At 45.3% G+C, this 21,020-nt stretch overlaps 1 long non-coding RNA gene across 1 annotated transcript; it reads right to left on the minus strand.

Annotated features, from left to right (window-relative positions):
• Nucleotides 1-538: 538 nt before the first annotated feature.
• Nucleotides 539-17,072, minus strand: LOC142255341 (uncharacterized). The gene is made up of 2 exons (XR_012727408.1): nucleotides 16,986-17,072; nucleotides 539-1,413 (listed from the first exon to the last, which is right to left on the minus strand). It is a non-coding gene; the product is annotated as an uncharacterized LOC142255341 (long non-coding RNA).
• Between the last annotated feature and the right edge of the window lie 3,948 nt (nucleotides 17,073-21,020).

Below are 21,020 nucleotides of genomic sequence, written 5' to 3' on the forward strand. Positions count from 1 at the left end.
AGTACACAGCAGGGACACATAAATAAGATTATCTCAGCACAGAGACATTTTTTTTAAACACATCAAATTGAAGAAATTATTATTGTTCCAAAATCTATTGATTAAAATTAACTTTGTTGGGTAGGAAAACCCCTTTAAGTGATGACATATACTAATAATTTGCCATGACTTATAAGATAGATATATTCCATTGAAATCAGAAAACATGGATTGTTAATATAGTTCAAATCGTACTTGTAGCCAAGAAGATTTTTACTTAATAATAACTAATGCATAAATTAATTGTGTGCCTAATGGACAGTGATCCCGAGGAACATCTGCTGCCTTTTACAACAATCACAAATATAGCTTTTGATACCAGAGCTCGGCAGCTGTAAACGGGAAGAATATTGCATTTTGGCTGATTACAAAGTAAGATTTTAAGCAGATAATGAAATTATTAAGAAACATTAAGGTCATTCTAGAAAACAAATATCTACAAGAAGATATGAAAAGGCAGATGAGTGACATGGATAACTAATAGCAGGTGCCAGCAGGATTCCTGATGATTAAATTTAATTATTGATATTAGAAAGCTCAGCAAGAACTAACAGGCAGGATATGTCTCATAGGGAAAAAAAACACATCGTCAATGTATCTGTATCAATGAGGGATTTTGAAGAGCAGCCTGACCATAGGCACAGCATACCGGCACATGAACAGAAATACAAAACATTAATGGGCAATGTCCTTTGAAAACTGTGTGCATTAAAAAAAATCTGGAAACATGAAATGAATGGGAAACATATCAAACTATGCTGTCCACACCAGATTCATGTCCATATTTTGCTCAGTGGTTTGGAACCAGGCAGCCGTCTGTAGCCCACAAATTTTTGTTTTTTCTCGTGATCGTCATCTTCATGATATCTGAATGGCTGCAAGTGAGTAATGAGTAACAAATCTGAGACATGCCTCGTTCTCTGCAGAAACTGTACATATTAACCCCTGCTTGGAATAATTTATACATTTTTTTGCCTACGTAAAAGCAATAGTTTATTTTTTCCGGGCCAAAAATACAATACCCACAATAATGGCAATGGCAGCAACAGCCACCCCGGCAGCCACTAATACTGGTTTTAGACCCTCGCATCCAGAGCCCTCTGCAGCTCCATTGGTTGCCTCCTGCTCCTCCCCGTCAGTTTTGTTCTCTGTTGATGCTGGTGGCCCCTGAGGTTCGGGTACAGTAGGTTTGGAGCTTTCATGGTTGATGGGTGCAGTGTCTCCTGTTGTCTTCTTAGATGTAGGATTAGAATGTTCTTTAACTGACCCCTCTTTCTTTTCTCCTCCTGCGGCAGGGATGCCCTTGTCAGTCTTCTTCACGCTTGTAGTGCGTGGCTTGGCTTCCATTCTGAATTCCTATTGCTTCTATGATAGCTAAAAACAACAATTCTGTTTAGTATCTGAGTAACATAAAATAAAAATGGATTATAAATGCATAATTTTCATGGCATTTATTAAATCCCAGTGTTTAATAACATCCCAGTAATGCATGCCTTTCACACATATGGGAAACTGGCTTAAAGGGAATCTGTCAGCAGGTTTTTGCTATGTAAGCGGAAGATAGCATGCTGCAAGGGTTAACACATAGAGTTCAGGGATGCCTGTCTTGTCACAGTCCAATCAGTTGTTTATTTGCTACGTTTATTGAAGCAGCAGAACCCTTACCTTATCATTACTCGCACTACAATGTCACACTCACGTTGATTCTCTGATTGACAACTCACTGTCACTATACAATCTCTAGAGAGAGTCTGGTGTGGGCGGGGACAGCTCTCTCAGCTCTGCTACATGGCTAAATCTAAAAATTCTGTTTGTGTATAAACTGCTGCACCCAGTAATCTAAGTGATACATCATTGGATTCAGGGTCTCATTGTCTACATCATGCTGCTCTCAAAGGAGGTAGCAAAAACCTGCTGACAGATTCCCTTTAATAGGAAAAGTATTAGAGTATCAGTGAACAAAACATTTCTGTGCATATAATCCCCTTTTGGGGGTTAAAAGAGACCATGCCCCTTCTTCAAGTTAAAAGAGGTTATCTCTTTTGTGTGATTTTAATTTTTTTTACCCATAAGTCAATAGTACATGTGAAAATAAAAAACTTTGTAAAACATATTAGAGAAAATTGTTTTCTCCATCAGAACTGTTCATTTTCAAAAACTCTCAATTCACAGTAAAAATCAGTGTTTGGTGAATATAGATGTCCCCATTGCTGAGATAGATGACTGTTGGTGCTCATAAAGTTCTATGGAAAACTGTAACTGTCATTTCAGAAAAACTTGAAGCGGAATCTGTTTCTCTAGCTCCTCCCTTTCTCCATAAAATTTTAAAAGCACCAACTGTTATCTCCTATGTCATTAATGGGAAAATGTTATCTTCACTAAATACAGATTTTACCCATGAAATGAGAAAAAATTATCAGCACTGACGGAGAAAGAACCGGATTTCTTGATAAGATGAATTGCAAGGTTGCTTATTTTGATGTGTACTATTGATTTATGAAATAAAAATTAAAGTGATGGTTACTGTTTACAGCCTTAAGTAAGGATTTCCAAATTATCTAAAATGTATGCAGTTTATTGATATAAAGTCATCGGGCAAATCAGTATTTCATTATCTTCACTAGAACCGACTCCATACAAACCCAGGCTTCATCACCATTTGCTGCCAAAGCTAAACTAGTGGGTCAAACGGCATACAGCAAATAGTCGCCCAGCGTGCAAAGGCACCAATGTCAATAAATGCTAAAATGATTTCATGTGATAATGCACGCAGATTGGCTTATACAGTAGTTGGCTGCACCCACTAGACATTTAGGATTTGAAGGAGGGGTCCACATGTCAAATCTCACCAATCAAAATGTTATATAACAAATCTGGCTAGTGATTGTTATAACATGAGAATGTTCATTTAAAACACTACTCCGGTAATTTTTTTTTTTTTTTTCAGAGCTGGAGTGTTGCTCTTAACAGACGCCGCTCCCGTCCCACGGCACCATCTTGTGACCGCAACTTCTGACTGCCCGGAAGTTAGACTTTACATCACAAGTCCTCAGTACAAGTCTGTGAGAGCCAGAACCAGGCTCTCATACACTTGTACTGAGTTGTGACTTCCAGCGTGCTCCATTAAACACTGGACCTGCCGGCAGTGTCATCGGTATGTCATGGATGACAGACATTCATGTGGTTTCTGGCAATAGAAGGTCACAGCGTTTGGATGCACAGAATGCTCCCTGACTTTCTATTGTTCCTGCTGTTAGCATTCATTGTACTAGGTAGCTTTCCTGCTGGGTTTTCATCTCTTCCCCTTTTGGACCCAGCGGCGCCCTCCTTCCCTCCAGTTCTTAATTATCAGTATTCCAAATGTGCTTAAATACTCCAATCTTGGACTTGTGCTGGTAATATTTTCAGTTCATTCTAGTTCTGGTTGCAAGCAGGTGGTTTGCACTCATCTGTGGTATCATTGTTGAAACTTGGCTGAACTTCTACCTGGGTCATCTGTGTATAAGTAGTTGATGCTTTTTCCCCTATGTATCCTCCTGTGTCTTCCTTTAACGTTTAGTAGGGTTGACGAAGAGCTCATCCCATCCGTTCCCTATTTAGGGCCCAGCACTAGGGATACCTAGGGTCAGTTATCTGGCTGGGTGCATAAATGCGGAACCTATCTAGGGTGGTGAGGGACCCCAGGGACCAGCTGTAGGTTTGGCCAAGGGTCACTATCTCCCCCTTCCCTAGACACAGGGTTTCCCTTTCCTTCCCTTTCGCCATTCACTTGGTATTTCCCCGTACCTAGCGTGACAAGCAGGTCACAAAGTGCCGGAAACTGGCAGGAGCAAAGCTGGAAACATATGAAGACACAGGAGGGTGAATAATAGACAAGGGTCAGAGGTCTTAGATTAAAAGCACCACTCCAGTGATAAAATGTAAAACAATCCTCTGGAGTGGTGCTTTATGCTCTGGTGCTTAGGGTATGCAGAGGTATTTTTCTGATCAATGCAATAAGGGAAAGTACTTGTGATTCATCAGTATTGGTATTGATTGTGAATGGGTTAGGCAGCTAACCAGAACCCATTTGGGCCCGATCTAGTAAGATCAGCACTAAATGCCATCTTAAAATCTATATATATAATTGCCTTATTCTGTCTGTCTGTCTGTCTGTCTGTCTATCTGTCTGCCTATCTGTCTGTCATGCTCCAAAATTGTGTCCTTCCGGTGACACAAAGCTGATTGGCCGCTGGGCTCACCATGGTCCCGCCCCCCCCACACCGATTGGCCGCTCGCCCAGGCTGCGCCCCCACACGGATTGGCCAGCCGCTCGCCCAGGCTCCGCCCCCCCCACAGATTGGCCTCTCGCCCGGGCACCCTGCAGGCATTGGCAATTCGGCCACGCCACGCCCCGCCCCCCTCACGCAATGCACGCTAGCTCTGGCCCCGCCCCCTCCCTCCCCCCGCGCATTCCCCGAACTGACACGGCCTCCGCTCGCACGGGAGTGGTGGGGATACGTTGGTAACCATGCTCGCATGGTTACAAGCGCATCAAGGTCCTGCTGCTGCGGCGGAAGAAAACATACACACACATCAGATCAAACTCACTCTCACACACACCTCACACACACCTCACACACACCTCACACACACCTCACACACACCTCACACACACCTCACATCGCATTCACATACTTACAGCATCCGGCGATATCGCTTGCTTCTCGGCCTCGATACTGTGCTGTTGTGACCTTCCAGGACCTGACGGAGGATCACATGGCCAGAGGCATGTGGTATCTCCGGATGTTGTGAGTGTGAGCGCGTATGTGCGATATCGTCAGTGTCTGTGTGTGTGCGTGGATGCGATCGGGTGTGTGTGAGTGGATGCGATCGGGTGTGTGTGAGTGGATGCGATCGGGTGTGTGTGAGTGGATGCGATCGGGGGTGTGTGAGTGGATGCGATCGGGTGTGTGTGAGTGGATGCGATCGGGGGTGTGTGAGTGGATGCGATCGGGTGTGTGTGAGTGGATGCGATCGGGTGTGTGTGAGTGGATGCGATCGGGTGTGTGTGAGTGGATGCGATCGGGGGTGTGTGAGTGGATGCGATCGGGTGTGTGTGAGTGGATGCGATCGGGTGTGTGTGAGTGGATGCGATCGGGTGTGTGTGAGTGGATGCGATCGGGTGTGTGTGAGTGGATGCGATCGGGTGTGTGAGTGTCGGCAGAGGAGCACGGCGTGCTGGAGGAGGCTGGGAGCAGAGAGGCTGATCATGGGGAAGGCTGGGAGGGGGAGGCTGATGCTGGGGGAGACTGGGAGGGGAAGGCTGATGCTGAAGGAGGCTGGGAGGGGGAGGCTGGGAGGAAGGAGGCTGGGAGGAGAGAGGCTGATCCTGGGGAAGGCTGGGAAGGGGAGGCTGATGCTGAGGGAGGCTGGAAGGAGAGAGGCTGATGCTGGGGGAGGCTGGAAGGAGAGAGGCTGAGGCTGGGAGGAGAGAGGCTGATGCTGGGGAAGGCTGATGCTGAGGGAGGCTGGGAGGGGAAAGCTGATGCTGGGGAAGGCTGGGAGGACGGAGGCTGGGAGGAGAGAGGCTGTTCCTGGGGAAGGCTGGGAGAGGGAGGCTGATGCTGGGGGAGGCTGGAAGGAGAGAGGCTGATGCTGGGGGAGGCTGGAAGAAGAGAGGCTGATGCTGGGGGAGGCTGATGCTGGGGGAGGCTGGGAAGAAAGAGGCTGATGCTGGGGAAGGCTGGGAGGAGAGAGGCTGATGCTGGGGACAGAGAGGAGAGGCTGATGCTGGGAGGAGAGAGGCTGATGCTGGGATGAGAGAGGCTGATGCTGGGAGGAGAGAGGCTGATGCTGGGGGAGGCTGGGAGGGGGAGGCTGATTCTGGGGGAGGCTGGGACGAGGGAGGCTGATGCTGGTGGAGGCTGATGCTTGGGGAGGCTGATGCTGGGGGAGGCTGGAAGGAGAGAGGCTAATGCTGGTGGAGGCTGATGCTTGGGGAGGCTGATGCTGGGGGAGACTGGGAGGGGAAGGCTGATGCTGAGGGAGGCTGGGAGGGGGAGGCTGGGAGGAAGGAGGCTGGGAGGAGAGAGGCTGATCCTGGGGAAGGCTGGCAACGGGAGGCTGATGCTGAGGGAGGCTGGAAGGAGAGAGGCTGATGCTGGGGGAGGCTGGAAGGAGAGAGGCTGATGCTGGTGGAGGTTGATGCTTGGGGAGGCTGATGCTGGGGGAGACTGGGAGCGGAAGGTTGATGCTGAGGGAGGCTGGGAGGGGGAGGCTGGGAGGAAGGAGGCTGGGAGGAGAGAGGCTGATCCTGGGGAAGGCTGGGAAGGGGAGGCTGATGCTGAGGGAGGCTGGAAGGAGAGAGGCTGATGCTGGGGGAGGCTGGAAGGAGAGAGGCTGAGGCTGGGAGGAGAGAGGCTGATGCTGGGGAAGGCTGATGCTGAGGGAGGCTGGGAGGGGAAAGCTGATGCTGGGGAAGGCTGGGAGGACGGAGGCTGGGAGGAGAGAGGCTGATCCTGGGGAAGGCTGGGAGAGGGAGGCTGATGCTGGAGGAGGCTGGAAGGAGAGAGGCTGATGCTGGCGGAGGCTGATGCTGGGGGAGGCTGGAAGGAGAGAGGCTGATGCTGGTGGAGGCTAATGCTTGGGGAGGCTGGGAGAGGGAGGCTGATGCTGAGGGAGGCTGGGAGGAGGGAGGCTGGGAGAGGTAGGCTGAGAGAAGAGAGGCTGATGCGCACACACACACACACACACACACACGCGCGCGCACTGCACAACACACCACACACCACACACACACACACTGGGAACCACAAACAACTGCCCTACACAGACACCCACACACACAGACAACGCTGCACACACACAACACCCAACACACAAACACCGCGGCACACACAAATATACGCACATACCGCACAACACACACATTGCACAAAACATACCTCCCCCCAAAACACACCACACACACACAAACCGCGCAACACACACACAACGCTACAGACACACAGCGCTCCACAAACAACGCAACACACGCAATACACATACAACACCGCTCTCACCCCCCGTCACACCCAGACAACACCCAGAACATGTACAGCGCCTACACAAACACTTGGTAACTACACACAACAACATCTATATATATATATATATATATATATATATATATATATATATATAACAAAAATCATACATGAACTACACAATACGTAAATTCTAGAATACCCGATGCGTAGAATCGGGCCACCTTCTAGTGTATTTATAATGAGACATTCTCTGCTCTTGTGTTTCTCGGTCAATCTTGGTCAATTTGGTCAATCTATGTAAGTCTATATGCACTGGGGAAATAATGAGCTGAAATCTCACAGAAGTGTAAAACATATAACATTAATGTTTAAGCTTCAGGAGCAGAACTATAGATGGTGCTGATACTGCAGGTCAACCTGGAGCCTTAGGAAGCCAAAAGGTGCCTTTGTCCTGCATGAGAAGACCAATACTACCGTACTAAAGACCTATGATGGGTAAATGTCTTGTTGGATATCTGGCATTGGGGCCCATGAGCTCAACATTATGCTAACGATATAATTTTCCAACAATTCTACACAATAAAGTCAATGTGTTTATAACTACTGCCGTACATTCATGGAAAACAGGATTCCCTGTTTCTGAGCTAATGCTGAGCAGAAAGTCTTGTGTCAGCCACTTCTGCCCAGGGAGAAGCTGACATCAGCAGCCTTTAAAAATCACGAGATGAAGAAGTCCCTTACGTCCATGGTAATATTCACAATCTCCACATTTTTCTTTCATAAAGAATCAACATTTTTTGGTTTGGTGTCCAGAAAGAGTCTTACAACCTGTCAATCAAAACAGATCCGGCAACTGGGTCCCCCCGATTGTGAGAAGGTCACATTCCCAACCTTCACTGAGTTTGAGTAAAGGGGGCTTTACACGCAACGACATCGCTAACGAGATGTCGTTGGGGTCACGGAATTCGTGACGCACATCCGGCCTCATTAGCGACGTCGTTGCGTGTGTGACACATACGAGTGACCGCTAACGATCAAAAATACTCACCTAATCGTTGATCGTTGACACATCGTTCTAATCCTAAATATCGTTGCTGGTTCTGGACGTTGGTTGTTCGTCGTTCCTGAGGCAGCACACATCGCTACGTGTGAGACCCCGGGAACGACGAACAACACCGTACCTGCGTCCTCCAGCAATGAGGTGGGCGTCACTTTATTTAGGCTGCTCTCCGCCCCTCCGCTTCTATTGGACGGCTGCCATGTGATGTCGCTGTGACTCCACACGAACCGGCCCCTTAGAAAGGAGGCGGTTCGCTGGCCACAGCGACATCGCTAGGCATCTAAGTATGTGTGACGGATCCTAGCGATGTTGTGCGCCATGGGCAGCAATTAGCCCGTGATGCACAACCATCGGGGGCGGGTGCTTTCACCAGCAACATCGCTAGCGATGTCGCTGTGTGTAAAGCAGCCTTAAGGGTTTGCTCACATCTGCGTATAATCTTAATCTTACATAATAATAGAACTTTAAAGATAATCTGTGACAACATTTCACCAACAAAGCTTATTGATATGGGCGTTCAGCCCTTCCAAAGACAAATCCAGCAATACCTTTACATGGCCAGACCTTTCATCCATTACTTAAAAATTAGTGCTTGAATTTATATGCAAATGAGGCTGAAGAGCAACTCGTAGATCTGAAGCCTTTGTCACTCCAGCTCTATTATCTATTAATCACACAGCGCTGCCTCCTGCTCAACTTACAGCCTCTATGCTGTGCGACTTCAGTGAATGGAGTTGGCCGTCAAGCAGGAGGAGGTGGTGCTGGGCAGGGAATAGAACTGGAGTGACAGAGGCTTTGGATCTACAAATAGCTCCTCAGCCTCATTTGCATATCAATTCAAATGCTGATTTATCAGTAATGGGGGAATGAACTGTTCATGTAAAGATATCTATATGAAGAAGCTACATGTGCATATAAATAGTTTGGGGTGTAAAATCCTGCTGACATTCGTTTTAAAGACATTTATTAACCATCTACAGAATAACCAATTGCTACGACCCCGCACAATCACTGTTTTCGGGGTCTAGAACCCCTTGTTCCTCCTTACTTGATGATCACAATGAGATGGATTTTGAAAGGAGGGACCATCAAACATGTGTGGTGCCATTTCATTTAAAGTCTATGGGACTGACGGATATACCTGCCCCATAGACACTGACTGGAGGGGCTTGACTTACGCTCCACTAAAGGTATGCACATTAAAGGGCATATCTGGTAAATAACAATAAATAAGGTCTTACTTAAAGTTACTGCACCTGACCCGCCCGGTTCTTGTATAGATTAGAGGTCTCAGCTGCACAGTCCTTAAAGGTCCTTGCGCAGACTAGAACAACTCTAACTGGATGACTCAGATAACCACTCGGACCTTCGTTTCCTAAGCGGCATCAAGGGAGGAATCCTCAAGAATCCAGGGGAAGGTGCAGAGTAAAATAACGCAAACCAAAAGTTATAATCTGTCAGGAGAAACAAAATACAAACAGCCTGTAGTTCCAAGCAGGGCGCACTTGAGAAATATCACCAGCAGGAGATGGAAGCCCAGGGAGGGTTCAAACATTTACACCCACCGGGTGAAAGGGCAGACTGTTTGACATCATAGGAAACACTTGTTGGCAGAAAGGCAATGAACACACAAAGTGTCCACACAGAGACAAAGTGTTCAGAAACATGACAGTGACCAAATCTGACTGTGGCTCAGTGGAGAGGGAAATGGCCTACAGCACAGGAGGCTGTTGGATTAAATCTGAGGCGTGACAAGCTAGAAATTGTCTTCATTAGTAAGGAAGAATGGGGATCTTTGTCTTTTTTTGTAGTGATCAGTTTGGTCTGAGAAATCATAAATTTATTATCTATCTTGTGGATTATTAGTACTTGTCCATTGTGGAAAAATATTTTAGAGAGAGTTACAAGCCTGAGCCAGTACCACTGCCAGGTTTTTAGGAGAATATATTCAGTCTGTGATTTATCCATCTTAGGGCCATCCACCTCAGTAGTGGAAATGATGCTGATCTTTTATGTGAGTGATGATCTGGAGCCACATATTGTGTACGGCAATATTGAACACAATCAAAAGAAGTAGAGACAATGAGACAAAGACAGGAGCATTCATAGGCTAGTCATAAAAATAACAACTTTCTTTGAATATATAAATATTAAAAATTCAGTTTTTCACAAGAAAATGTGAATACAATACTCTAAGGTGCTAGATGTTAATAAGGATGAGAAAACCCACATGCTGATGAGGGACAAGGAAAGACACCACATGAACCAGAGGGAAAGTCTGATGGAATTCAGTATATGTAGTTTAAGACAAAGGGGCTGTCAGTTACAGCTTAATAAATCCATGAGGGATTCATGAAATATAATGTTAGTACGTCCCCAGGTATATTATAATGGCTGACAGCCCAAAGACTTACCCATGGATCAAGCTGTGGTCATACAATAGTCCCACACCAACATAAAGACCCTCCAACGCGCGTTTCGTGGAAAAATATAGATCTATATTTTTCCAACATCCATATTTTTCCATGAAACGCGCGTTGGAGGGTCTTTTTATGTTGGTGTGGGACTATTGAATGACCACAGCTTGATCCATGGGTAAGTCTTTGGGCTGTCAGCCGTTATGATATACCTGGGGATGTACTAATGTTATATTTCATGAATCCCTCTTGGATTTATTAAGCTGTAACTGACAGCCCCTTTGTCTTAAACTACATATACTGAATTCCATCAGACTTCCCCTCTGGTTCATGTGGTGTCTTTCCTTGTCCCTCATCAGCATGTGGGTTTTCTCATCCTTATTAACATCTAGCACCTTATTGTATTGTATTCACATTTTCTTGTGAAAAACTGAATTTATAATATTTATATATTCAAATAAAGTTGTTATTTTTATGACTAGCCTATGAATGCTCCTGTCTTCTTCTCATTGTCTCTAAGTCTATTTTGCAGTGGCATATAATATGATACGAGATGTGCACTGGTCAATTATTTATGTCTCACAATCAAAAGAAGGCAGCAAATTAGTAGGCCGTGGGTAGAACTTTCTTCAAATTTATCATGTGGACCAAATTGCCTTTCATTTGTCAATGTGATAGTTGAGTTTATGCTATTATTTTTATTGTTATATTGTTACAATAATTCCATTGTCTGATCTGCTTCTCCATATCTAATTTAGGAATGGATAAATGTAGTCTACGATCATTTCAGTTTTCATACAATACATTAAACTGTTCCGTCCTGGCATAGACATCCGGATGCTCTTTCAATTAGTGAGATTTATGTGGCACTTTACCACAGTCCCATTGCTTCTATTGTCTCATGATCCATTCCCAGGATACTGCAAGAGCTTTCACCATGATATCTATTAATATGTGATTGTTCAAAGCCCTAAATTAACAAATTTTCTCATTTAACGCTATACAGCTACCTACTCAGAAAGACTTTTCCTGTAGTTAAATTTCTATTTTGTTGGATATTTTTAAGGAGGCTACAAATACATTCTATAAGCTTAAAAACAATATATACTAATTATAAATAAAAATAAAAATGTGATTCAATATTGAACATAATGAATAAAGTATAACAAAATACAAACAAATATAATGATAATAGAAAAAATACAAAAAAATATAAAAGGAGACATAGAGGGAAATCATACATTAGCTTACCTATTGGTTAATAATAATAAGAATAAGAATAAAATGTGATAATAATAATGAAATAATAATAAGTAATAATAATAATAGAGTTATACAAATCTAACAAATAATAAATAATAATAAAAAAGTAATATTAATAACCGAATAATAATAAGTACTAATAATAATAATAGAGTTATACAAATCTAACAAATAATAATAAATAATATAAAAAAGTAATATTAATAACCAAGTAATAATAAGTAATAATAATAATAATAATAAAATGTGATAGTAATAATAATACTACTACTACTAATACTACTACTAATAATAATAACAATAATAATAAAATAATAATAAGTAAGAATAATAATAGAGTTATACAAATCTAACAAATAATAATAAATAATAATAAAAATGTAATATTAATAACCGAATAATAATAATAAAAAAATATATAAAATACATACATACTACATAACAATAATAATAATACAATAATAATAAATATAAATATTAGCAAATAATAATAATACACACATAATAATAAAGTCAAAATAATACAAAACGAAGTAAAAAGACTAGATTTGTCTTCTTCAGTTTTACTATAATTCTCTTCAGCCTCTTATTAGCTATATATCCCAGGAAAGCTTTGCGGCAGCCAGGGCGACCATGATTATCATTCCCACAGGGACCATTGGCTTACCCGAAGGTCTTGGGGACTGATATGAGGTCATGTACAAAAACCTATAATAATAAGCAATAATCTTACTGGCTATATAATCCAATTATTTTTATTATCATAAAATACCATGATATTTTCGTATGTGATGGAGAAACCTTCGTACTCCCTAGGCACCAGGCCCCTGCATGACTTCATCAACTATGCCCCCTATAGCAATGCACCTAATTGTTGTCCTGACTTCCAAATGACAAATCTACCTCATTATACAGGATTGTTAAGGTTTATCTTTGACTATATTTTTATTCTCGCCAGTCAGGAATCTGTGAAATCGGGGTGACAGTCTGCAGAGGCTTGCATTTCAGGTCTGCAGTCCCCTGGCATTGCTTATCCAGAGACAACTCAAATTACCGTTGCCAAAAATAAAAGTGATGAAGTCATTGCCAGAAAAAAAAGGCATTGCATCTTCCAGTACTTGTAGGGTTAATATTTCTGTGCGGCCATCTGTAAAACTGCATCTACCGCAGAGTCACCTCTGCCGGTGCCCTTCCTAGTCCTGCCACGTAGGCCTTCACAGGTTACAGCTAGTAATCAGGAGACATAGGAAGGAGATCGGAACCTTGGGTTTCAACCGGGAAAATCTACCGGTACGTCCTTGAGCTGTCCTCTCCTTCAGCTAGTTAAGATGCTGTTCCTATGCATGTTAAGATGAGTGATAACCATCTTGACTGCTGCCTCAGCTGATACCCAGCTGTCGTCGACGATTTAGGAGTGAGATTTATAACAATGCAGTAGATACATGCAGGCTGGGACTGGCCCACAGGGCAACAGGAGAATTCTCCGGTGGGCCCCTGTGCTGGAGTGAGCCACTTACCCCCTAAAATAATCAGTATTTGGACCATTACATTATTCATACTATACAGAAAAAAAGCAGCATCTCATCATTCACTAAACAAACTACTCAGTGCATTATTACATAGAAGTCCAGATAAATGTGTGAATGAGGCTAATGTAAAATTTGCATGTAGCTAAACAGTGAGCCCCTAGAAACAGTGTTAATGGTGGCCCCCAGAATCAGTGTTACTGATAGGCCCCCATAATCAGTGTTACTGGTGGGCCCCCATAATCAGTGTTACTGGTGGGCCCCCATAATCAGTGTTACTGGTGGGCCCCCATAATCAGTGTTACTGGTGGGCCCCCATAATCAGTGTTACTGGTGGGCCCCCAGAATAAGTGTTACTGGTGAGCCCCCAGAATCAGTGTTACTGGTAAGCCCCCAAAATCAGTGTTACTGGTGGGCCCCCATAATCAGTGTTACTGGTGGGCCCCCATAATCAGTGTTACTGGTGGGCCCCCAGAATAAGTGTTGCTGGTGAGCCCCCAGAATCAGTGTTACTAGTGGGCCCCCATAATCAGTGTTACTGGTGGGCCCCCAGAATAAGTGTTACTGGTGAGCCCCCAGAATCAGTGTTACTAGTAGGCCCCCAAAATCAGTGTTACTGGTGGGCCCCCATAATCAGTGTTACTGGTGGGCCCCCAAAATCAGTGTTACTGGTAGGCCCCCAGAATGAGAGTTACTGGTGGGCCCCCAGAATGAGTGTTACTGGTGGGCCCACAGAATCAGTTTTACTGGTGGGTCCCCAGAATCAGTGTTACTGGTGGGCCCCCATAATCAGTGTTACTGGTGGGCCCCCAAAATCAGTGTTACTGGTGGGCCCCCAGAATCAGTGTTACTGGTGGGCCCCCAGAATCAGTGTTACTGGTGGGCCCCCAAAATCAGTGTTACTGCTGGGCCCTCAGAATCAGTGTTATTGGTGGGCCCTAAGAATCAGTGTTACTGGTGGGCCCCCAGAATCAGTGTTACTGGTGGGCCCCCAGAATCAGTGTTACTGCTGAGCCCTCAGAATCAGTGTTATTGGTGGGCCCCAAGAATCAGTGTTACTGGTGGGCCCCCAGAATCAGTGTTACTGGGGGGCCCCCAGAATCAGTGTTACTGGTGGGCCCCCAAAATCAGTGCTACTGGTGGGCCCTCAGAATCAGTGTTACTGGTGGGCCCCCAGAATCAGTGTTACTGGTGAGACCCCAGAGTTAGTGTTACTGCTGGGCCCTCAGAATCAGTGTTATTGGTGGGCCCCAAGAATCAGTGTTACTGGTGGGCCCCCAGAATCAGTGTTACTGCTGGGCCCTCAGAATCAGTGTTATTGGTGGGCCCCAAGAATCAGTGTTACTGGTGGGCCCCCCAAATCAGTGCTACTGGTGGGCCCTCAGAATCAGTGTTACTGGTGGTCCCCCAGAATCAGTGTTACTGGTGGGCCCCCAAAATCAGTGCTACTGGTGGGCCCTCAGAATCAGTGTTACTGGTGGGCCCCAAGAATCAGTGTTACTGGTGGGCCCCAAGAATCAGTGTTACTGGTGGGCCCCCAGAGTCAGTGTTACTGCTGGGCCCTCAGAATCAGTGTTATTGGTGGGCCCCAAGAATCAGTGTTACTGGTGGGCCCCCAGAATCAGTGTTACTGATGGGTCCCCAGAATCAGTGTTACTGATGGGCCCCCAGAATCAGTGTTACTGCTGGGCTCTCAGAATCAGTGTTATTGATGGGCCCCAAGAATCAGTGTTACTGGTGGTCCCCCAGAATCAGTGTTACTGATGGGTCCCCAGAATCAGTGCTACTGATGGGTCCCCAGAATCAGTGTTACTGGTGGGCCCCAAGAATCAGTGTGACTGGTGGGTCCCCAGAATCAGTGTTACTGGTGAGCCCCCAGAATCAGTGTTACTGGTGGGTCCCCAGAATCAGTGTTACTGGTGAGCCCCCAGAATCAGTGTTACTGGTGGGCCCAAAGAATCAGTGTTACTGGTGGGTCCCCAGAATCAGTGTTACTGGTCGGTCCCCAGAATCAGTGTTACTGGTGAGCCCCCAGAATCAGTGTTACTGGTGAGCCCCCAGAATCAGTGTTACTGGTGAGCCCCCAGAATCAGTGTTACTGGTGAGCCCCAAGAATCAGTGTTACTGGTGGGCCCCAAGAATCAGTGTTACTGGTGAGCCCCCAGAATCAGTGTTACTGGTGAGCCCCCAGAATCAGTGTTACTGGTGGGCCCCAAGAATCAGTGTTACTGGTCGGTCCCCAGAATCAGTGTTACTGGTGAGCCCCCAGAATCAGTGTTACTGGTGAGCCCCAAGAATCAGTGTTACTGGTGAGCCCCCAGAATCAGTGTTACTGGTGAGGCCCCCAGAATCAGTGTTACTGGTGAGCCCCCAGAATCTGTGTTACTGGTGGGCCCCAAGAATCAGTGTTACTGGTGGGCCCCAAGAATCAGTGTTACTGGTGAGCCCCCAGAATCAGTGTTACTGGTGGGCCCCAAGAATCAGTGTTACTGGTGGGCCCCAAGAATCAGTGTTACTGGTGAGCCCCCAGAATCAGTGTTACTGGTGGGCCCCAAGAATCAGTGTTACTGGTGAGCCCCCAGAATCAGTGTTACTGGTGGGCCCCAAGAATCAGTGTTACTGGTCGGTCCCCAGAATCAGTGTTACTGGTGGGTCCCCAGAATCAGTGTTACTGGTCGGTCCCCAGAATCAGTGTTACTGGTGAGCCCCCAGAATCAGTGTTACTGGTGAGCCCCCAGAATCAGTGTTACTGGTGGTCCCCAGAATCAGTGTTATTGGTCGGTCCCCAGAATCAGTGTTACTGGTCGGTCCCCAGAATCAGTGTTACTGGTGAGCCCCCAGAATCAGTGTTACTGGTGAGCCCCAAGAATCAGTGTTACTGGTGGGTCCCCAGAATCAATGTTACTCGTGGGCCCCCAGAATCAGTGTTACTAGTGGGCCCCAAAAATCAGTGCTACTGGTGGGTCCCCAGAATCAGTGTTATTGGTGGGGTCTCAGAATCAGTGTTACTGGTGGGGTATCAGAATCAGTGTTATTGGTGGGGTCTCAGAATCAGTGTTACTGGTGGGCTGTTGGCAACTCAGTCCGACACTGGATACATTGAATTAGATGCATATAGAACTTTGGTGACATACAGTATGAGTAGAATTTGATCACATTTTCAGAAAAGAGGAGAGCTCCAGGGCTTTATAAATTATTTTTCAGGCCTACTTTGCAATTTAAAACAATTTTTGCAAAAAAAACCAAACAAAACATAACTACAATATAGTAATTCTATAGGTCACATAGATTTTAATTGTTAAAAAAACATATTGAAGGATAATAGCATAATTTAAAATAATAATAATAATAATAATAATAATAATAATAATTCAGCTGATATGTAAATCTCCAGTCATGGTAGAACTACAAATCTCAATGCATAAGATCCACTTTTTGAGCAGTTAAAAGGAGCTACACATTGATAAACCTGATTATGTATTTGTGTCACAGCTAAAATGATTATAAATAACCTGTCCGTGTATATATATATATATATATATATATATATATATATATATATAAAATGTATATATATATATATATATATATATAAAACACAGGGAAAAATGTAACAAATAGACAAATGCATGACAGAATACTAATAGCACATAGGAGATGAATGCATTACCTCCGGCTTCACGCAGTCTGCAGCTCAGGATGCTCTGCAGGGACCGACCTGGGAGTTTCCCACAATGCACTGCTCCCTACTGCAGGGAAGAGTGGGGGGTAGAGAGGAGCCGGGACCAATCAGGAGCAGTAATAGAAGGCAACTGGATTGTACCAATGCTTGGTAGTGAAGGGGGGGGCTTATTGCTTCCTTGTCTAATATGAAAAATGAAGCAAGCAAGGATAAGGGTTGATGTTACATATGGTACCGATGAAAGCAATATTACGGGGCAGGCGAGGATGTTAAGCATGGGGATAATTTCTTCTAATTTTGCACAGAATGGATGTGACCTTGTCGGATTGAAAGAGAAAGGAAAGCATGACTCAGGATTCGTGACATCATTATTCGTCACGGTGTCCACGGTAACAGTTGCTAGGCAATAGAATTTTCCAGGCCTACGGTGTCTGCAGCGTCTCTGCTCTGTGGTTGTGTCAGTGTGAAATGCATGTGACGAGAGGGAGATTCACGCCAGTCACAACCCTGCAAACAAGGATTTGTGGGAAACGAATAGGATGAGTTGTCTTGGAGCTACAGATTGTGTCCCGCCAACCCCAGCAAGAAGGCTGCAAGATGGACACTCATCCAGCTGCACTGTGCACTCCCTGGTCCACAGGAATTCCTAATAGCCTATATAGACTCCTCAACATTGAATTTGCAACACCAAGAAGGAAAAGTTATGGAATTATGGAAATTACAGGGTGGATAGACATGTTAATGATGGAAAAGGGAAACAAATGTTCAAAACATGTTATTTAGTTTTGGGAATGAGCACCACATGCACTTCTGTGGCGCCCCTGCAGCTCCAGTTGTCACAGAGTATTGCACCTCAGTTAAGGTGTGGTATTCGCCTCGGGTAAGGAGGGGATTAATCACCGGTATTCCACATTCACACTTTACTTATAGCTTTGGAGCCTTCTCACAGGGGAGCTGGACTAGGGTAGGCAGGGGGTTGGCCATCACGAAGTATGGGAATTTCCCACTAGGACAACCACTTGGGGGGCGGGTTCCACTTGGGGTAGAAGTACGGTAGGAGCAACTCACACAATCTTCAGTCAGTCTTCCTGGGACATCAGATCTGGTGACACGACACCACCATGTTCTCTTCTTCTTTTCCTTTCACGGGGCCTTGGCTTGTAGCGGAACGCTCAGCCGGATTCCTCACTGCTGGAGGGGCAATTCTTACAAAGAACCTTTTCCAAACACTGGTGACTTCTTCCAAAGTATCCGAGGTTGAGTAGGCCCATCACAGCGGTGACCAGTGCTACTGCGGCAGCGACTGGATCACTTAAAGAACTGTGAGTAAAGGCACGTGGAACCGCAGCGGCCGACTCGGACTCTTATTACCGGCACCCCACGCCTCGGCGCCAACAGCAACCGCCACTACTACTACTCCCCTCACCATCCTCCCCGGGGCCCGCTCCACCTGTGGGGAATGACACCATCTTAGCTGCTATTACCATCCGACCCGGAGGACAGCGACAGCAGTGGCGGCTAATCCCTGGTCGCGTACTGCAGGTGGCTTCATGATAAACATTCACCTCTTAATCCCCCTTTTATTGGGGACACCTCGGGGCACGAAGCCAGGCAGGGCCACCCGTGACATCCCCGGAACCGACACCATCGGCCCGGCAACAAGTAAGGTTAACCCCCTGCTCCCTGGGTGCTACACTTACATTATCACTGAGGTCATTAATGGTCGTCTGGAGAATGTTCTGCTGCACTGAATGCACTTAGGAAAATCATCAAGATCCTCTGCTGGCAGCTCCCAGTGCAGTCATAGACCAATGATGTCCAAGTTATGCTTGATGGGAGACTCTGCAGGCTATGGTAACACGTTTAGACCACGCAGGCTGCTCACAGTAGCATGAGCAACACGTGGCCTGGCATTGTATTGAAAATTGATTCCTGGGACACTGAAGAAATGGCCGCACCACTGGTTCCTCGACTAGAGATGAGCGGAACTGTTGAAGTCCAGGTTTGGCAGGTTCAGCCAGACTTTAGATGAAGTTCAGTTCTGGACCCAATTCAGTTCTTGAGCCGAACTTCATTGGAAGTCACTTATTGACAGTTAGGGTCTCTGTACACATGCAGCCAGCTGTAAGCAGAACCGTGTCGGGAGAGGGATGGCGGGATTTTTAAAAATGTTTTGTGCACACTACATCTGATAACGCTGATTTTACACCCAGTGTGAGCCCTTCAAACACTGCAAGTGGCTTGCACTCTGCCGAGCACAGAGCGTACCCGAGTACAGCAATGCTTATTTGAGTGGTTTGCATACGTAAAGCTGCGTCGGTACGTCCACCGAACTTTACAGTTCAGGTTCGCACATCTCTATCCACGACCAAATCAATATAGCACGGAGATGTTAGTACACTTGGAACAAAGATTAGATTTGTCTGGCTACCAAAAAATATGCCACCCTACACTATAATTACAGGAGTAGGACCAGTGTCCCGATCCCTCATGAATGCGTCTTCACAGGAACAGTGCATTCCTCTTCACAGGAACAGTGCATTTCTGCTGATCAGAGCAGTGCTGCAGCATCGCTCTGATCAGCACAAGTGATCGAATGGTACAGTCATAAAGTCCCCTAGGGCGACTAGTAAAATCAATAAAAAATGTTTAAAAAAAAAGTTTTAAAAAATATGAAAAAATTAAAAACAAAAATCAAATAACCTCCCTTTTGCCCCATTAAAATATGCACATATTTGTTATCACCACCTTCAGAAATGCCCAATCTATCAAAATATAAAATCAATTAATCTGATCGGTACACGATGTGTCGATAAAAAAATTCAAAACTTTAAAATTATGTTTTTTGGTTGCCACAACTTTGCTTTAAAATGCAATAACACTCAATCAAAACATTGCAACTATGCAAAAATGTTATAATTAAAAATGCCAGATCAGGACGCAAAACATAAGCCATCACTGAGCCTCAGATGCCGAAAAATGAGAACGCTACGGAAAATTGTGCCAAAAACGCCTTTTTTTTTTGGACAAACTTCTGAATTTATTTTCACCCCTTATATAAAAGTAAAAGTATACATGTTTGGTATCTACGAACTCGTACCGGCCTGGGGAATCATACTGATGCATCTGTTTTACCATATAGTGAATGTAGTATATAAAAGATCCCAAAAACTATTGTGCAATTGCACTTTATTTGCAATTTCGCCGCACTTGTAATTTTTTTCCCGTTTTCCAGTACAATAGTTGGTAAAACTATTGGTTTCATTAAAAAGTACAACTCATTCCACAAAAAACAAGCCCTCATATGGCACTATTTACGGAAAATTAAAAAAGTTATAGCTCTTGGAAGAAGAAGAAATAAAAACAAAAAAATGAAAAATCACCAAGGGGTGAAGGGTTTAATTTCCATTTACATAGACCAACTGGCGGTCATTTAAATGCCTGTTTACACTTGCAGACCAAAGTAAATGATGCACACTGATATATGTATATGTCACGCTCCCCGGGTCCCCTGCACTGTCCCCCGGCTCACCTGTCACGCGTCCCGGCTCCCCTGCCTCGCTTCCCGGTTCCTTGGTCCGGTCACCGCCGCTCCCCGCTCTCCTGCATCCATTGCCAGCCCGTCCCCGGCGTCCTGGTCCCCGCTCCCGGCGCCCGTCGGCTTCTCAGCCCCAGCCCAGCCCTGCTGCTTCCTCCTCGCAGCTTCCTGCCCTGGCTTCTGGCACTCGGGCCGCGCGCATGCGCATTAGGGCGCGCGCGCGGTCATTGACCCTTTCTTAAAGGGCCAGCGTCCATTAACAGGAAATGATGCAAACAGGTACAGGGTATAAAGGGGTTTAATGTCCAAGGGGGCGGGGCCTGATCTTCGTGTTTCCCAAGCTAGGAGTCAGGTCTCCTGGTGTCTATATGATATACTCACCTATCTCTCTTGGAGAAGAAAAGAAAGAACACGATCAACCGTCCATGAGGTGAAAAAAGATTTCTTTATTGACCAGTGCTGAGTGGACACACAGATAAAATATT

The sequence above is a fragment of the Anomaloglossus baeobatrachus genome, chromosome 10 (genome assembly GCF_048569485.1).
Source record: "Anomaloglossus baeobatrachus isolate aAnoBae1 chromosome 10, aAnoBae1.hap1, whole genome shotgun sequence".
NCBI classification, from domain to species: domain Eukaryota; kingdom Metazoa; phylum Chordata; class Amphibia; order Anura; family Aromobatidae; genus Anomaloglossus; species Anomaloglossus baeobatrachus.